At 41.3% G+C, this 19442-nt stretch overlaps 1 protein-coding gene across 1 annotated transcript in view; it reads right to left on the bottom strand.

Moving 5' to 3' along the window:
* Nucleotides 1-707: 707 nt before the first annotated feature.
* The window catches only part of kcna4 (potassium voltage-gated channel, shaker-related subfamily, member 4), a 59952-nt gene continuing 41217 nt past the window's right edge, over nucleotides 708-19442 (bottom strand). The window contains exon 2 of the mRNA XM_077518887.1: nucleotides 708-3652. The gene's annotated coding sequence lies outside the window, so the exon portion shown is untranslated. The remainder of the gene's footprint in view (nucleotides 3653-19442) is intronic.

The following is a 19442-nucleotide window of genomic DNA, read 5'->3' as shown; positions in this document are numbered from 1 at the left end:
AACACAACCCAATTCCATAAATAAGCTTTGAAACATCCACGGTTAGTTACAAACGAAGACTTTTTCTGTCATCACTATTCTTTTTTTTTATCTGGATGACATGGCCACATGCATAATGTGCTGTTACTGCGGGTTAGGACCTTTTCTAATTAGTTACGCAAGTCTTTCAATCGGCTGTAAAATGTTGATTAATGTCGTAGTTGTCTGGTGTGCCGACAAAAGCAGATTTAAGGGACCGTGTCACGGCTAGTTGACATAACTGCAGCCCCGAACCACGTTCATTATTTTAATTAATAGCCTGCTTGAGGAAGTGGGTCAGAGACGGTCCAGTTAAACGGATTCCTTTCCTTCTCCTCTGGTGCTGTTTGATGCGAGGTGACTGGAGGTGTTGACTTCAACACTATCAAGGCTTCCTCTCATTTGCCAGGAATACACAATCCAGTGTGTAAAGTTTGTTAGATACAAGCATTTTTTTAAATCCAGCCAGGAAGACTTCACTATGTGGTGCAAACATTTACCTTATGCTAAAATGCTTGCTTGGAAAGACAACAATATGTCTGTGCAAATGCTGCATTCATGATGTTGGAAAGTTCCCTCTTAGAAATGAAAAGCTCATTTTCAGTTAAGAAGTACAGATTTAAAAAAAAAAAAAAAAAAAAAAAAAAAAAAAAAACAATGCTAACATATCATTGTGAATTATTGTCTGTGCGCAATACTGCACCTCTTCCTATTCGAAGTGGTGTTCTACAAGTAATTCACTTTGCATCGTCAGAGATCAGAAATTTCCAACTTCTGAGTTCTTGGGAATGCAGCATATGCATACGTGTCCTAATAATGTACAGTACATCATGTGTGTTATTTATCAGTTAGTATTTTGAGAGTAAATACTATAATAATACATTTCCATACAAATAGGCCTCTAACACTTTCTCACGTTACAATATTATCAAATTCATGTCCGCTTAGTTGATTGATATTGTCATATAATATAGGCCGTACAGGGCACATTATTCAAGAGTTGACAAAGATGTGACTGAATCTAATCTCATTGACTATGTTTACATGCAGTTCATATTCGGGTTAAAGGGATACTTGACACATTGAGCCATTTTCAGCAGTAAAAAGTTAATATGTTTTCCAGAATGAATTTGATAACTTCATTAATTTTCATGTACAATTAATAGCTTTAAAACATATTTTTGGTTAACGATTGGTCGTTAACAGTTTCCTCAGCACAGGTGAGGTCATCCTCAGTGGCAATATTGGTGCTAAAGGTATTAATTGTTCATGAAAAATAATGAATAATTCTAGACAAAATATTATCTTTTACTGTTGAAAATGGCTCAAGTATCCCTTTAAGGTTGAAATTCTGGTTTCTGAAACAAGCGGGATAGTCTGTTTATATGCATTAGCAGACAGTGTTGTTCCCATATAAATATGAGATTAACACAAATATGAATATGTCTAAACAGACATTTCCGACATATGCACACTGTGGCATTTTCACCAAAGAGACAGAAAATGTCAAAACGCCACAGAGAAAACAATATATTTAACTTAGTTAGGCTTGCTTAGTGAGTGGCAACGTAAGATGGCCGCCACGGATACGTGTAGTTCCTGTACTCTAACTCACTAAAGACCAAGATTCCTTGCGACCAGAGCATGTGCAGAACACAAATCCAAGGTTGAGTTCAATGGAGGTACCCTGATCATATTTATATGACCACACATTCGGATTTAAGAAGGGGTACCCCAGGGATCTTAGTCGGGTTATTGTGCGTTTTTACATGGCCTTTCAAAACCCAAATATTGTCAATATTCGGGTTTTGAAAGGGTTTTTATTTTAATTGCATGTAAACATAGTCATTGCAGACGCTTAGAAGCTTGATCAACAAGATTTAAGTTATCCTAACTTGTAGCATGACACAATTTGTTCACATGACCCCCTAAACACGTTTCCTATGCTATGATTTCAGACAAGAAACAACTCTGTCAATTTGAATCCAGTAATTCTGCTGTTAAACCAACTGCAGTGACAGCATAAATGGTAAATCTATTTCCCAATAAAAACATCCTCCTTGTAGGGTAATTTACAACAACAACCACTGACATCAATTGTAAAACTACTGTGGCTATCGTGTATGGTTACAAGATTTTATGACACTCTGGAAACCCCAGGAACATTCAGTGAAGAACTTTTCCCTCCCACAGATACAAGCGGTGAGGTAATTACAGATATAAATTGTTCAAATAAAGAGCAGTAGTGTGTACTTTGGATTTTCTGTAAAAGAGGGAAAATACTTATAAAAAGATATTGGGCTCTCAATCTCGGCTTCTTAAGTGCCAGTATAATTAACGGTATGTAAAATAAAGCCAAATACAACTGAAGATACAGACAGTTAATAATGCAAAACAACATCAGAGAGGTAAGAGGCAATTCAACTCGTCAGTGCCCAAACAACATTAGTAATCTTGTGTTTTCAAATAACGACGCTTTGATGGGCGGAAATAAATAAATAAAATACAAACAGAAATTAGGCGCGTGAGAGCAGCGTTTACAACAATATGAGCAACATGATCGCATCAGTGAGGGCAAAACAAACACCGATGACGATTATTATGATGGATGCTCGTATAACAGTCAAATCAAGTTTGAAAGTCTCAAATGACTCTGCAACACATCTCAGGACACACAAGTAGAAACGTCTGCTATTTACATTGTCTCCTATTCGGTGTGCGTCTATAACACAACATCTGAGCAGCACAACATACAATAAATTCAGGGTTTCACCTTTGGTTATGTATTTATCAAGGCTAGGTTTAAAAAAATAGAGAACACACGTTCATGTTACTTTGCATACACTTAAAAGTGGAAACAAGTCAACAAAGCAGCTGGTCCATTTGTTGTTTGCATCTGAGAACAACCTAAGGTGTATTATTGTCTTTAAGAGAGCGAATCTTGGCTATAGTACTGTCGGCTTCCATCCATCATTGGGGATAGAAGGTGTGTGGCAGATATTTATGCTTGGGTTTATGTGCCTGACATCTTTGTTTTAGTGAGAGTGGATGTTAATGCGCTCAACAAAGTGATAGCAATTTATCTTCCAGCCCTAAAAACAATTGATCAATGAGAATTTGAATGTTAGCACACGACGAGGAAAAACGTTGTTGCCAGCTTTTGAGCAACACGGGTCAGCCATGTTTGGATGACAATATGAAAGAAAGTCATACAGCTGACTGCACATAGGCAGAGCGACAACGTACCGGTTCATAATGCCGACCTAAAACCTCCTGAACACAACTGTTATTCTCTAGCATATTAAACCGTTCACACCTCTTTTCTTACAAGACATTTTTTTCCACGTGTAACGGAAACATGGTCGTAAGTCTCGTCATAGCATCGCTTCATATGTGTGGTAATTAAGGCAATCATTCTGGGCCACGGTTTATTCATTTATTCAACCCCGCAGGGTTTGTTTACCTATTTCAGAAAGTAGTAGTTCCACCCCCACATGCCACCCCTTGTTGTTGAGTCCCCTCCAGCTGTTGTCCTTCTTCACGGTCCACTCAAAGCCACCATCGCGGTCGCAACGTTGTGTTGGTTCTCTGCCACTTCCAGAGATGCTGAGTTTACGCCCTGTCACTGGCAGAGCTGCAACACACAAAAACAGAAGGAAAAAGGTTTTGAAAGATATTCCAACAGCATTCTTGTGACAATTATGCTGCGGGTTATGCTTCAGCTTTCAGCTTCACGTCGCCGCCACGCTCGTTAGCTGCCAGCTCACACGTGAGCAAAGTAAGCTTGAAATCATTGCTTGAATGCTGAGAATCCGCAGCTTTGAAAACAACCACAGAATGAGTGGAGGGCTCTTTCGATTCGGGGGAGGTAGTGTTTTGAAATACGTTTGAATAAAATATCAAGGAATTGCAGAAATACTGTAGCACATGGATTACGAATACGTTGCTATAATATATGTGACAACAATATCAAATCTAAAATTGTGGAGGACTTATGGGGAAACTCAACCCACCAAAAAAATCTTTACAATATGTTCTATGCAGCCCCAGAAGTCTTAACGGTAATAGTGGAATATGAGTTATGAAGCAAAATCCAGCCATTTTTTTTTAGTGTTGTTCCGATACCGATACTGGTATCGGCAGAGGTGCCGATACTGCATTAAAACAGTGGTATCGGTATCGGTGACTACTCACAAGTAACATGCCGATACCATTAATTCCAACGCTAATATAGGATTTTGGATGAAGCATCTTGTGTCTTGCTCGTGCACGACATTTACTGATATGTGACATGTTCACTGCATGCTGATCTAAGATATCCTATTGGCCATTGAATGCTCTAAACCAATGGCAGGACAGCTTTTTCATGTTGAGGAAAAAAAACCTTAAGTATCGGTATGGTATCGGCCGATACTGCAAAGCTGGGTATCGGTATCGGCATCGAGAGCCAAAAAACGGTATCGGAACAACACTAATTTTTTTCAACCATTTCAGGGGGCGGCCATTTTGCCACTTGAAAATGACATCACATGTGTTCATGCCTCAGCTAACGACCAATCAGGGCTAATCTGTTTTCTAAAGCTGACTTGTGATTGGTTGTTACCTGAGCCCTTAGCAACTGTGATGTCATTCTCAGTTGACAGCAAGTAGCAAAATGCCCGCCCCCCTGACATGGACAACAATGGGTGGATTTTGCTGCTTAACTCATATGCAACAAACGCATATTAATCAGAATACAGTGTTTAAACTACAGGGACTTCATAGAACATATTTAAAAAAAAAAAAAAAAAAAGTTTAGTTCCTTTTTAAAGCAAGTGTGTCAAACGAATTTTTGTCACTTTGTAGTAGTTATAGTTTGTTTAATTATGTCTGTAAAAAAAAATCTTAAAAAATCTCAACATTATACTCATTACACATGACATTTTTAAATGTTGGTACAGGTTTTACCAAGGAGGATCATGTAAGTTAACATGCATAATTTGCTTTTGCAGGCCTTGAGTTTCACACCTGTGCATTAAAGGACCACCATGTTACCATTCCAGCGCACAGCTGCACTAAATTAAACACTCATCATGGTTCTGTTTTTTCTTATAAATGATTGAGTGACATCTCAATTTTGTTTGTGTAGAAGCTTTATGAACTTAATGACATTGTGCTCCAGTGTAGAATGAGAAAGTTATAATACCTCTGGGTTGAGAGACTACCACTCTACCACTGAGCCATGCCACCCCCCTAGCACGGTACCCTGTGCCACGGTACCCTCACACTGTACAGAAAAGTGTAGTCCTGATATAACATTTCATTCTAAATGAATAAGTACTTAAGCAACAATCACAATCATAGCTATAAATAAAGGTTTTGTGCTCTCGAGTTTTAAAAGCAACATAATAGACCGGACAAAGCTTTAAAAAGCACAAAATGTCTGCTCCAAAAAAAGAAACGTCCCTTTAAAAAAACAAAAACAAAAGTAACCAACAGAGACTTGCCTCTCTGTAGCTGTGTTGTTTATCAAATTGATTTTGTTCCAGTTATTTCCTTATCAAGAGTTTGTGTTTCTTGGTCTTGACCATAGCGCAGAAGAATTGCTCCATTAAAGAGGTGTGTGCCTATTAAAATACAGACTATAAAGAGGCTTCCGCGGCCTCCAAACAGAGCAGCTGTACAATTCTCCACCTCAGTAATTTGAGGATTTCCACATAGTCTCAGAGGAGCAGGAAACATTTTGCATGCAATCATAGCTGCAGTAGCAACAAGACAATTAGCACTACATACTGAGCCTTTTGCCTAATTCCCCTTTTAGGATTTGAGTGCAGAACCAGTGTTTGTTGTGCTTTCTGTCCACATAGGATTGATTCCCTGCCACTTGGAAGATTTAATTGCTCTCTTTCAGCAAATATTTTTCACATTACAAGTACTAATTGAGCTATTTTTATTTTCAAATGTACATCACACAACTATTGTAACCAACATTCGTCAGATTGTTCAAGAACAATTTTATTATTCTGATAGCAAAAGCTCCACAGATGTGAGTTTACAGTCTGATCTCATGGCAACATATTGTGTGCATTTGTTTTTCTAATGAGTGCCCTTTAAAATGAAAATGAGCCATTTGTTGTTCACTTTGGCGCAAGGAAATGATATGAAGACAGTTTATGGACAAGGGCCAGCATCTGGCGGATTTCAAATGTTTACCAAATGTGGCAGATTGCTCGCCAAAATGTTCTCATTGAAGATTTTGTAGCTTATTTTAGTATTGTGTTCACAATCTTGTATAAATTTCTTTGGAGTAAAACATCAGCTCTTCAGAAGCTTCATTTCAATGATTTCAATGTGGAGTGTGAATTTTGTCTGCGATTGCTTTCATTGATGGGGTGTAGACATCATCATTCATGAAATATAAGATTTACGCTACAAGGATCACCTGACACAATTCCAGATGTTTTGCTCTCAAGTGGCCCAATTAAAAAAAAAAAATGCAGGTAATGATGAAACAAATCTGATATGGATTGCACAACTGCCAATGTGAGTGCAGCGTGCAGGCAGATTGTCAATGCGATTTTGACCATATTTAACTCCTTTCTGCCATTGCCAATTATGCTTCTTAATTACTGTAAAATCCTGTCAATAATACTATTTTTTTTGTCCAAAATAGAGTAGGTTTTAGTAGGGCTTCGTAAGTAAAAAATTACCTAGGGGGTTGTCAAAAAAACCCAGTAATAATAATAATACTAAAAAAATAAAATTAATGTACAGAGGGGAAAAGAGTGATTTTCGTGGCGGAGGGCGATGGGTTGGGGGTGGGGGGCATGGTTGTGTGTTATTCAGTAACCAATTTTGATTCCCAAGAGTTCACTTCAAGTTGATTTAGATTTTTTTTTTCAATTAAATTCAATTCCATCCGATATTGATTAATTATGGAACATCAATTGTTCTTCATATTTCAAGGCCATAATAAAAGCTCTACAAGATTAAATTCCAAATTACATTTTGCAGAGGCAGTAACTGGTTAAATGATTTAACTAACACATGTTATAATCACTTAAGTGTTACAGATGAAAACAGTTTTGTAATTCTATTCAATAATTGTAAATATAAATTAAAAAGATTCTGAATTGTCTCAAAATGCAAAAAGTCACGGTTTTCATAAATGTAATAAAATAGTTTTAAATTCACATGAACAGTAAATTTCAAGAAAACAGTGAAACACACAAAAAAATGGCCTTAAGATTATATTTTCTTGTGAATTTATGGGAAAAAGAGATACTAAAATAATTGATTCCTCAATATCAGGCTCAAAAAGAAAAATGGAAAAAGACAGAATCAAAATATATTTTTCTTGGTGAAAGGAGAGAGTCCATTGTTTCAATTGGTAAATTAAGTGCAGCCTATATGACTAATCAAACCAAGTCCGCCCAACCAATGCAAATAACAACAACAGTGTCAACACTGAATACTACTGACTCATTGTAAAAAGTAACTGAAAGCAGACCGTTAAATATAATGTAAATGTGGATCATTTAAAAAACAAAAAAACAAAAACAAAAACAAAAAAACACAACAACAACAACAGTGACCAGAGGAATAATGCCAAGGTTAGCCACATTTAAAACAATGGGGGAAGATTCGTATTAAACATATATTCATGTCATCACTTGCTGATTTTTGTAGCGTTCTACACCTGCAATTTGGGCATATGTGAATGTACTGTAAGCGTGAAAAGTTTGTTTACATTTGACCTACGATTGGCTGGTAAACCATCCATGGTTTCCCCATCTTTTTAGTCCAAGTCAGCTGGGATTGGCTGCAGTTCATGCGTTTGCATGTAGACTACACATATAATTGCCTTCATACCGATAAAACGTGTTTGTGTAACCGCCAATTAGCACACACACAGTTCTGATTGCAGCAGTGAGGTTTGTCTCATTAGTATTCTTTGCTGTTGAATTCTGGCTCCCTCCTGGAGGCTGTCAGGTTGCCACGTTTCGCTACACTTCAACTTCTTGCCATTCAGCAGGAAGTTGAACAAGATTAGGGGCAGCCCGCAGAGTTGTAGCCGCCCGTCTGGGAAGGTTAATTTTGGATTATCACCAATTTGAATGTGTGCGCTATGTGAGGTTTCTCCCCAAAGACTCGGTAATCGTGTACACGCGACAGTCCGGCCCAATCTATCAGACAGCTGACACTCATTAGACTTTCGGGACAATAAAGTACCAGTGATGGATAATTGCAACTGTAATGAGGATTCCCTTTAAAATCGGATGTTGAAATAAATACAGCAGTAGTTTCCCCTTTCAATATGCATTCAATATGTTGAATTTTCTCAACACTGCACCCACTAAATGAAGGACATCTTCCCTCCTCCGCGCACATCTCCGTGGGCAACTGACTGCCGTGGTGTAGCAATGCAGTCATGAATCAGTGCAGCACGTCATTGTTATTGCGGGATATTGCACAACATTGACCTCGGTTTTCATTGCTCGGTGTTTGACTCTGTGTGTTTTTTCTAATACAGTATGTCAGGACGCAGCAACAGACGGATGAGGAGGGCTGAGAGTAAACAAGAAATTCATTGTTATAAGATTAGGTGTTGGGGTGATAACTGATGACCATCAGCTCTGAAACAATCCTTTCTTATTAGGACCCCAACTACTACTATATGTTTTTGTTCTTCGTTTGGAATTATACGGAACCTGAAAATGTGCTCATTAATCATAGCACTATGTACAAAGCCAATTTGTTTGTTTTTACGTAATGAAATGAAAAGGTTTCCCAAATATGTATTTTTGGTATTTTTCTTACATGTAGGGCGACTGGAGCTTGTTGTCACATGGGTAAGTTGTCACATTTCAATTCTCTTCTCCAACAGAGAGTGCAACTAAAAAGTGGATTCCTAGTTTTATTCCTTTAGGTCCTATCTGAGAAAAGAAGCCAATTGTGAGCCGAGATGTGTGTCAATGAACCATTTTGAATAACACAAAGTAAGAAATGCTACCTTTATATATTTTAAAGCAAGCATCTTCCAGAAAATCGGTTTATGTATGCAGGAATTGCCAATTGAGTCTGACGAGTGAGAAAATTCATTTGTTAGGTTTTGTTTGAGTGTTTACAAAGTTTACAAAGATCCTCGAGTTGTTGGAACAATATCCACATTTCAGTTAAGTTTCATGATGAACCAATGATTTCTTATTTGTAATTGTATTCAATCTTTAAAATGTTGAGTTCAACTAAGGTAAAAGAGGCATTTGAGGCTGAAAGCAATTCCGAATGACTTGAATCCAGTGCATGTTTCATAATATTTTATGTTGAAGTTTGTTCATTGGCTCTATGTTCAACAAAAAATTAAAATTTTACCTTCAAGTAAAAAAAAAAAAAAAAAAAAAAAGAAAAGAATAGGAATAATTTTTTACTTGTTTTATTAGGTTCAAAATCCAGTGTGACATTTTACCCTGTTATATATAGTGAGACAACTTACGCAATAGTGTGGTAACATGTTCACATTCTCTATTCGATTGCTTATAACGCTCTGTTGACTCAAAATCTGAAAATGACATGAATGCAAAATATACTGTATACTTGAGACTTTGGTCTATTATCTGCTACACATTTTATGATGTATTAATTCCAAGATATATATGATTGTAAAAAGTGTGACATCAAGCCCCGGTCTTCCCAAATAGTGAAGAACTGTCAAATAAGTTATCTAAAGCATCTGATTTTTAAAATGTATTCACAAAATGCCTGCACCCAAATGCACACATATCCTTTTTTAAATACAAAATGCTATTTTCCTCCTTATAAACTACCATGTAGAAATTATTAAGCACCTGTAAATGGTGCGAAATAAATGGTTGTTTTGTGTTGGACTGGGTCCTATCTGCTACAGGTAGATAACTGTCATGTTATTCTTTGAATATATTTTCTTCGAACGGCGTGATTATGACAGATTGCACTTGAGCTCACCTTCCCTGGAGAATCTCCTTTGAGACGCAAGCGCTCGTGTTAATACTCTCATCAACAATCATGTGATCTGGGTGCCAGGAGCAGCTGAAACAACCTCCATCAAAGCTTGGCGAAGAGCTTCACAGGCAGGTCACCTGTCGGAAAGCCTTAGTGCCAGTCTTAGATGGTATTAGGACCGTGTATTATAGGACTGCGGTTGTCCCGTGCTGAAACGGTGTCTGACGACTTAGCTGACTGTTGCCGGTCAAGTGTGGGAAGCAAACGTTGCCGTTTCAAAGTGTTTCAGGAAGTTCAATAATCCTGTCAACCCATTTTTACCGCATGCGCTCATCATCATAACATTCTAACCTTGAACCGGCCTGTCATAAATCTTCCGCAGGAAGCAAATAACCGCACTTCAATTTAATCTACAGCAGGTTTTAATCTGATCAAATGACTAACATCAACAGATGGACTCATCAGGAAAAAAAACTTGTACATTTCTGGGTAATCACCAGAGATTAAAGTGAATTTTTCTACAAAATTTCCCCACAAATGAAGGCTTTCCAAGACAGAAAAGCACACCACATAAATCAAATATTACAGCAGGGACCGACTCGAGAGTGCACATGCACACGGCGCCTGGCTTCCCGCTTGCTGACACTAATCCAAAGGCGGTGGGGATTTTCTGCCTCTTGCTGCTTCTTGCCTCACACTCCTGCAGGGCTCTCAGATCCACAGTGTGTTTCTCAGTCACTCGCACATACGCCAAATTAGATGAACGCACGATTCAGACTATAAATACTCTGACCCGCATCGGCGTGGATGCAGCGACACACAAAATGTGCCACCAAGCTCGGTGTCAGCACTTTTAGCGGGAAAACTTGCACATCTGCTGTACCGTTACTGTTGATTTAGGCAGAATGGTGCATGACTGCGCACCATACTCAAATTAGTCCTGTTGCGGCGTCCATGTATGCTGTCCTCGTTAAGTATTGCATGTGTGCATGAGTGGCTGTGTCTAAAGGAGGGAATGTGGCTTGGATGTGACTAAAACCAAGAAATGGTAGATTATAAGCAACGTACCTGGAATAGAACAAAACTAAATGCTCCCATCCACTCAATTGTTGTCATTGATGGAGCGCTTCTCTAAAGGTACTGCTGGGCCTTACGTAAGCAGTGTACATTGCATGTTGCATGAATCCAGACAGCAGAAGCAGCTGAAAAGTAGGTTAGTACCAATTACTTCCATGCCATCAGCCAAATAATCTATAGGCTAAGTTTTTTTTTCTTTACTATGACATTGATCAAATCAGACAGCAGTTCTTATCTAATCTTTCAGGATCATCACTTTCTGACAGAGCAAAGCATTTCGAGAGTAAAATGTCAAAGACTGCTCTCTTGGAGAAACATTTTGTCTGCAAGGACAAACAAGAATATAACATAAAATAATGCATGATAGTGGACTGAGAAACAGAAGTAAGGTAGGCCTATATTATTTTGCTTAGCGGAAATATCATCCGACAAGTCCTCCAACACAATACGACCATATTGGTCGTAAGCACCAAAATATGACCATTGTTACGCATTGTTGTTTAGCGACCTCTATCGGCCATACAGCGAAAGAATAGTGAAGTGAACCATAAGTGTAGTTAATAGGACTCAAACCCAGGTCATCTGGTCAGAAAACAAACGTCTAACTTACTGAGCTAACAGACCTATAACTATTTTTGTGGTTTTTAGTGTTGACATTGATGTCAATTTGTCGTCACTGAATGGATTTGAATCTCAGGTATGGATGACATTACAAAACACATCGTTAACACATAAATAATTACTGGACTGTTAGCTCAGTTGGATAGGCACTCGTCTTCCAACCACCCAGGCTCAAGTCCCAGTAACTACGCTATTATTTTTTCGCTATTTACCTAGTTACATACGTAACTGTCGTTCTATTTCGTCCCTCACCGACTGTCAGAGGCGGAGCTTAACAGCACGGTACCAGCAAAATCACGAGGACCCCGGATGCAATCCTCACAGAGAGGCCTCCGAATGGCCAAGAAGGAGTCCCAGAGGATGGGGAGTGGTGACATCCAAACTGTAAAACCTCGAGAAGGTGCCAGGTGACGAGCTCACTAGTGACGTGTCTCTTTGGTATGCGTTCTCATCTCGTCTATATTTCCATTCTGTTAAGCACCTGAGTGGATGCAGATTGTTGCTTTTGTTTAATTTGACTTGCATTGATGGCACATTCATCACATCTTTCTGAAAATGAAAGAAACAAAAAAAAGAAAAATTAAAACCACCTACGCAATCCTGTTGGTCACTATCAGTGTTTGGGAATAGCCTACTAATGCCATTCTTTTGTCATAAACACGAGTAATCTAACTATCTATCCATCCATCCATCCATCCATCCATTTTCTTGACCGCTTATTCCTCACAAGGGTCGCGGGGGTGCTGGAGCCTATCTCAGCCGGATTTGGGCAGTAGGTGGGGTACACCCTGAACTGGTTGCCAGACAATCGCAGTCTAACTAACTATGTTCTTCATATTTAAAATACTGTTACGTTAAATGTGTTATGTTACAATTAATTTATTAGTTTCAAGACTCGAAATATGCATACAGTACGTTGCACTTTTCCGGAACACTTATTCTGAGTCCTTTCATGAAAATGTCATTTGCGCACACCTGCCTGTTGATGACAATAGGTAGTTCTGGGGAGCAGAGAGGAAACATGAGTTGAAAAACAGACTACGACTGTAATAGCAAGCTATTGCTGATTACTACTCCATATTTCAAGGTGTAATTCACACACAATGCACAAGAGTTCTGTTTATTTATTATTTTTTAATGCTGTGAGGCTCCCTGTGTCCTTTTTAAACAAGATGAACTTCATCAAACAGTCCAATTGTGTCAAGGACAGAGAGAGTCAATCAATCAATCAATCAACTTTATTTATATAGCACCTTTCATACATTTAAAATGCAACTCAAAGTGATGGACATCCATAATGCAATAAAATAAAAGAAAGAAAAAGCCCCCGCATCCCCATGATCGTACCCACAGACACACCCAAAACCCAACAAACACATGAAAACCACAACATGGCGGGGCACAGATGTACCCTGTAAGGAAAGGCACCCAGGAGGAGTTCATCCACAGTGAGATGGATGAAGACCAAGCATCCCTCTCACTGTGGAGGCTCCCCCATGAGAAAACACTGGAGCTAAAAATTTTATAACTACCAAATAAAAACATTTAAACACTAAAAGAAAACGGTTAAACACGATAGAAAAAGTAAATAAATAAAAACAAAGCTACAAGACAATATAGATTAAAAGTTAAATAAATAAAAGGGGATAAAAAAATAAAAATAATAATAAATAAAATAAAATAAAATAAAATAAAAATAAAAAAGGTCAATCAAAGTCGTGTTCTTATTAATATTAAAGCAGCAAAGTTCAATACAAAGGTCGCGAAGATGGTCATAAAACGCACCCAAGCAGTTCAAACCATTCATTGCACAATTACACATCTATCACTGCTCCCTGAATAAAACTGTCCACCCTTTAGCTGTAGACCAATGCCCACTTTTTTTTTTTTAACACTGCCAGACCTTCTGTTGGGCGGATGCCATGTGGCTATGCAGCAAGCACACCACCTGGATACCCAAACATTATGTCTAGTGTCCGTGCTTATACCATCATATATGCATGTTATTGTCGGGAAAGTGTCACGCCGCCACCTGCGTGACAGGCCATGCTTTTATTTTCATAGTCATGTTTCCTGTTTTATTTTGAAGTTCTGATTCCCTTCTCACCCCAGGTCACTTGCCCTTCCTGCAGTTCACTAATTACCGGTCCCCGCCCATGATCATCTCCACCTGCCACCAATCAACCAAGACAATAAAAGCCACCTGCACTTTCCCCTCAGTGCCGAAGTGTCACCGTCAGTGCATGGAAGCGTCCCACAGTCCTTATGTCCTTGTTCATGTTGCCTAGCGTTTTTGCCTTGTTTTTGTGCCTTTTCCTCCCTTTTGGAGCGCCTTTAGTTACCCCTTTTGCCTTGTGCCCTTTTTCCTCCCTAGCGGAGCGCTTTTCGTTGTCCCCAGTACCCTTTGCCTGTTTTTTCCTCCCTAGTGGAGCGTTTTTTGTTCTCCACTTTTTTCCCTCCCTGTTCTCCTCTCAGTTTGAGAGGAGACCCCTGTTGGCCGGGAATAAACCTGCTGCCTGGGTGGCCTACCTTTATCCTGCGTCTGAGTCCTACCTCTCCACGTCGTGTCAGTACACTTCGGCCAGCATGGACCCAGCAGGAAAGGTCGAGGCTGCGCTGCAGAGCCTTGAGCTCCGGCTTGCCAACCAGGAAAAGGTTCAGCAAGCCGTGGTTTCGGAGCTGAAGGAGCTGTCGAGCCAGGTCCAAGGACTGGTGAGCCAATCGCGGCGTCGAGCTCCAGCCTCCACCGGACAGCTACCCCTCCCCGAACTCTCTGTCCCGACCACGTCATTCACCGGGGTAGGATTGAGACTGGCCTCCCCAGAACGATACTCCGGTGAACCTGGACAATGCCAGACCTTTCTCACGGAGTGTGACATCCATTTTGAACACTCACCACAGGCATTTTCCACAGCTCGGTCCCGGGTAGCCTTCATGGTGTCCCACCTGACTGGATGAGCCAAGACCTGGGCAACCGCGGAATGGGCCAGGGGCTCCCCGGTCTGCCAAAATGTACAGGATTTTCAAGCCGCCTTGCGCCAGGTCTTTGATCCCGACAACAATGACCGAGAGAAGGCACGAGCATTGAGCCGGCTCCAACAAGGCAAAGAACCCGTCAGCGATTACGCAATCCGCTTTCGTACCTTGGCCACAAACAGTGGCTGGAATTCCACAGCATTACAGGACCACTTTCTGAAAGGACTCTCACCCGCCATACAAGAACTCCTGATTCCCGTGGACCTTCCAACCAACTTGGATGCTCTGATCTCCCTAGCGATTCGTGCTGATCATCGCCGACGAGAGTTGACCAAGTCCAGCGGGCACCATAGAAGGGTGGAACCAACCCCCTTTTCACCGCCAATGGAAACAGAAATGCCACAGCTCATCATGCCTCCCCGACCAGGGCCAAGGGAAGTGCCTAACGTCGAGGAGGAACCCATGCAGCTTGGTCGGGCCCAGTTAACCACCGAGGAGCGACAGCGTCGCCGCCAAGAAGGCCGCTGCTTCTACTGTGGTGAACTTGGTCATCTGGTAGGAACTTGCACCGTGAAAAGAGGTTCACCGGTGAGTTTCTCGTCACCCCGACCTGCTAAGACACAAAGAATCACGCAAGCCCAGATACGCCACCATGCTATGACCATTGACATGCCAGCACTCATCGACTCCGGTTCCGACGAGAGCCTCATGGACTGGGGCCTCGTTAAGCAAGTACGAGCCACCACCGAACCCCTTCCCCGGACCATCCAGGCCAGAGCCCTGAATGGCAAGGAACTCTTCAGCATCACCCACATCACCGAACCCCTGGAAGTACGAATTGGACAACACATCGAAAGTCTCCGTTTCCATGTAATCCAAGCTTCGTCACCCACTTTGGTTCTGGGACACCCTTGGCTACGTCAACACAACCCCCGAATTGACTGGAACTCCGGGAATATACTGGATTGGGGAAAAGATTGTAGGGATCACGTTTTGGACCAATCAGCGACCAGTGCATCCTCAGCCGCAGTCAACCTGGTCACCTTTGAGTCTCTCGCTCCTGAACCTCGCCAGTCACCGCCTCAAGCCCCCGAGTCTCGCCGGGCGCATCTCCAAGACCCTGAGCCACACCAAGTCTCTGCATCATGTCACGCCAAGTCTCTGCATCAGGTCACGCCAAGTCTCTGCATCACGCCGACCAAGCCGAAGCCGTCCACGCCGAAGCCGTCCACGCCGAAGCCGTCCACGCCGAAGCCGTCCACGCCGAAGCCGTCCACGCCGAAGCCGTCCACGCCGAAGCCGTCCACGCCAAAGCCGTCCACGCCAAAGCCGTCCACGCCAAAGCCGTCCACGCCAAAGCCGTCCACGCCAAAGCCTGTCACGCCAATTCTGCCACGTTTCGCCAAGTCTGCCAAGCCTGTCACGCCAATTCTGCCACGTTTCGCCAAGTCTGCCAAGCCTGTCACGCCAATTCTGCCACGTTTCGCCAAGTCTTCCAAGCCTGTCACGCCAATTCTGCCACGTTTCGCCAAGTCTGCCAAGCCTGTCACGCCAATTCTGCCACGTTTCGCCAAGTCTGCCAAGCCTGTCACGCCAATTCTGCCACGTTTCGCCAAGTCTGCCAAGCCTGTCACGCCAATTCTGCCACGTTTCGCCAAGTCTGCCAAGCCTGTCACGCCAATTCTGCCACGTTTGCCAAGCCTGCCACGCCTCGTCAAGTCTGCCAAGCTTGCCACGCCACGTCTGCTACGCCTCGCCAAGTCACGTCAAGTCCGCCCGCGGACTCTTCTATCGGGAACATCCTGAACGGCCCCTTGTCTGGCTTCATGGTCGCCCTCCTGGACTGCCCTTTTGTCTGGGACGGAGGGGTGGGCCGTGTTCCCACCTCCGTGCCCCCTTCCGCCCGCCCTTGTTTTTGGACTCTTTGGGTCGGATGGCCGTCAGGAGCCGGCCATTGAGGGGGGGGTACTGTCACGCCGCCACCTGCGTGACAGGCCATGCTTTTATTTTCATAGTCATGTTTCCTGTTTTATTTTGAAGTTCTGATTCCCTTCTCACCCCAGGTCACTTGCCCTTCCTGCAGTTCACTAATTACCGGTCCCCGCCCATGATCATCTCCACCTGCCACCAATCAACCCACACAATAAAAGCCAGCTGCATTCTCCCCTCAGTGCCGAAGTGTCACCGTCAGTGCATGGAAGCGTCCCACAGTCCTTATGTCCTTGTTCATGTTGCCTAGCGTTTTTGCCTTGTTTTTGTGCCTTTTCCTCCCTTTTGGAGCGCCTTTAGTTACCCCTTTTGCCTTGTGCCCTTTTTCCTCCCTAGCGGAGCGCTTTTCGTTGTCCCCAGTACCCTTTGCCTGTTTTTTCCTCCCTAGTGGAGCGTTTTTTGTTCTCCACTTTTTTCCCTCCCTGTTCTCCTCTCAGTTTGAGAGGAGACCCCTGTTGGCCGGGAATAAACCTGCTGCCTGGGTGGCCTACCTTTATCCTGCGTCTGAGTCCTACCTCTCCACGTCGTGTCAGAAAGAGTTGGAATTGGGTTCGGGAGATTACATCAAAGCAGTGGTGTTTTTGTAAGTAAACAACCTCCAGGTTACATACTAGCAACTAACAAAACAATGGGACAAAAAACAACAACAACAACAAAAAACAGTGTAATTATAATAGCAAAATTCATGCACTGGTCCAATTTTTTTGTAAATGTCATTCTTAGCTACACCAAAAAAGCATATTTTGCCCCTAAAACATCTGACATTTGTACAAACGTGCATTCACAATGCTCACTTTTACGGTGAGCACTCCTTGACTTTGCCAAAACATGATTTCATTTGTTACCGAGGCCATATCCGACTGCACTCTTCCCTTTTCAGCAATGTGTTTTGGCATGTGTCAGGGATGTGACTTTATGAGACAGGACATACGGTTATTGCCCACTCAACCTCTATTTTTTTCAGTCATGCACAGACATTTTTTTCCACCCAACAACAAAAAATACAATCATGGAAAGGGCTCCCTTATATGCATATGACCGAGGACACTAAAATGATCATCACACACATCTCATTTCAGCGATATTACCCACACTCACAACCCACAGCTAAAGGGCAAAATCATCATTTTAACACTGAAGTTACAATTCTCTCTTATTGGTCAACAACAGCTCGTCCCCCACTGAATAAAGCCTCGAAAGATGGTGTCAGTGTAGTCACCAATACCAAGTACAGATACCCATGTACTTTTGAAATACAATTGAAAAAAAAAAAAAAGACAGATTAATTTAAAAAAAAAGACACATTTAACACAAGATAGAAATGTTCCTTAAAATTGCATGCCATTTTTGTTCTCATTTCTAATTAGTAGCTCCTGATTGTAAAACGGCCACCGACACATGTACCGATACTTTGACTTAAGTTAAGTCTGGTATCTGCCCAATACCTGGCATCGGTACTCGCCCATCCCTAATTTTTATTATAACTGTGAACATTTCACACCGGACAAAAAAACTCATTATTGTAACTGTGACACCGAGCAACAGTATAATTCTGTGTTTTAAGAATAATTGATTTGTCAATCACATCAGTGTGTCATTGTAACATGGGCAAGTGATGGAAATGCCCTGAATTAGTTTTGCTATTCTATTGCACACTTTGGCGTCTTCCCATTGGACTATGCTGACACATATTAAACAGCAGAATTAATTTGTCCTCAAAAATCCCAGCAGCATCTCCTGTGTGTTCAATCACACCTTTATTTACATCCACTTAACAGGAAAGGAAGAAATCATGAGTAAAAACACTTAAGGCGGTGAGTAACAAAGTTTCTCTATTCATTTGCTGCTAATGGAAAATGTAAGTGGAGACAAACCACAAATCCAATTCTCAAAAGCAATCAGAGGGTTTTTTTTGTTTTGTTTTGGTTTTTTTAAGGCTTTTTAGAAGTAGCAACTCCAGATCTTAAGCTGGGTGGCCTGTTTCTAATAACAACTTTCACCAGTTTTGTTGCAGAACATAACACATTCACAGTTAGAACTAGACTAAGTGCAATTTCTGGAGAAATTGTGTGGGAATGCCGAAAGCTGAATTCTAAGATTTGAATGTATGTGGAATGCTTATGAAATAAATTGAGAGATAAGTTATGAAATGATGACCTCCCGGTTACTGGACAATGCACTTTACCAACTTTGCCAACAAGCAGTATCAAACACCTGGTAATGATGATAAGTTATATATATGGAAGTGGGTGTCGAAAGTGACAGAAATAGTTCAACATCTATCCCATTGAAAATAAATGGGGAAAAGTTAATATTTAACATTAAATTGTGCGGATATGGTAAGTAATGTGGAATCAGATGATATATACCCCGGGAGGCTTGAATTTTTGAAGCAAGTTGAAATTTGAACAGCGTAAATCGGAAGTATTATATGGGAGTTGTTACATGGCAAAAAAATGTGGAAAATAAAAACCACAATAACATATGTGGGAATGCTTCAGCATTCCCACAATTAAGAAGTCAAAAACACAAAATATGGTCAACACACAAAAGCCTTTATCAGCTGTCACAAAAGAAAATAAATCCACAGCAAACATACTTTAGTGACATTCCATTTAACATTACAAAGATATGGAAAATCTTACTTGACAGTAAAACTCATTTCCAGTCAGTCATATAATTTATCATGGAAGTAGTACATGTAAATTGTGTCTAATATATTCACTGTGACTGGTCAGCGACCAGTCCAGGGTGTAAGTCAGATGGCTCCAGATAGGCTTCAGCACACACGCGACATTAATGAG

This window comes from Festucalex cinctus, chromosome 4 (assembly GCF_051991245.1).
Source record: "Festucalex cinctus isolate MCC-2025b chromosome 4, RoL_Fcin_1.0, whole genome shotgun sequence".
Classification (NCBI taxonomy): Eukaryota; Metazoa; Chordata; class Actinopteri; order Syngnathiformes; family Syngnathidae; genus Festucalex; species Festucalex cinctus.
Note: the sequence above shows the minus strand (reverse complement) of the source record. Positions and strands in the feature narration are given on the sequence as shown.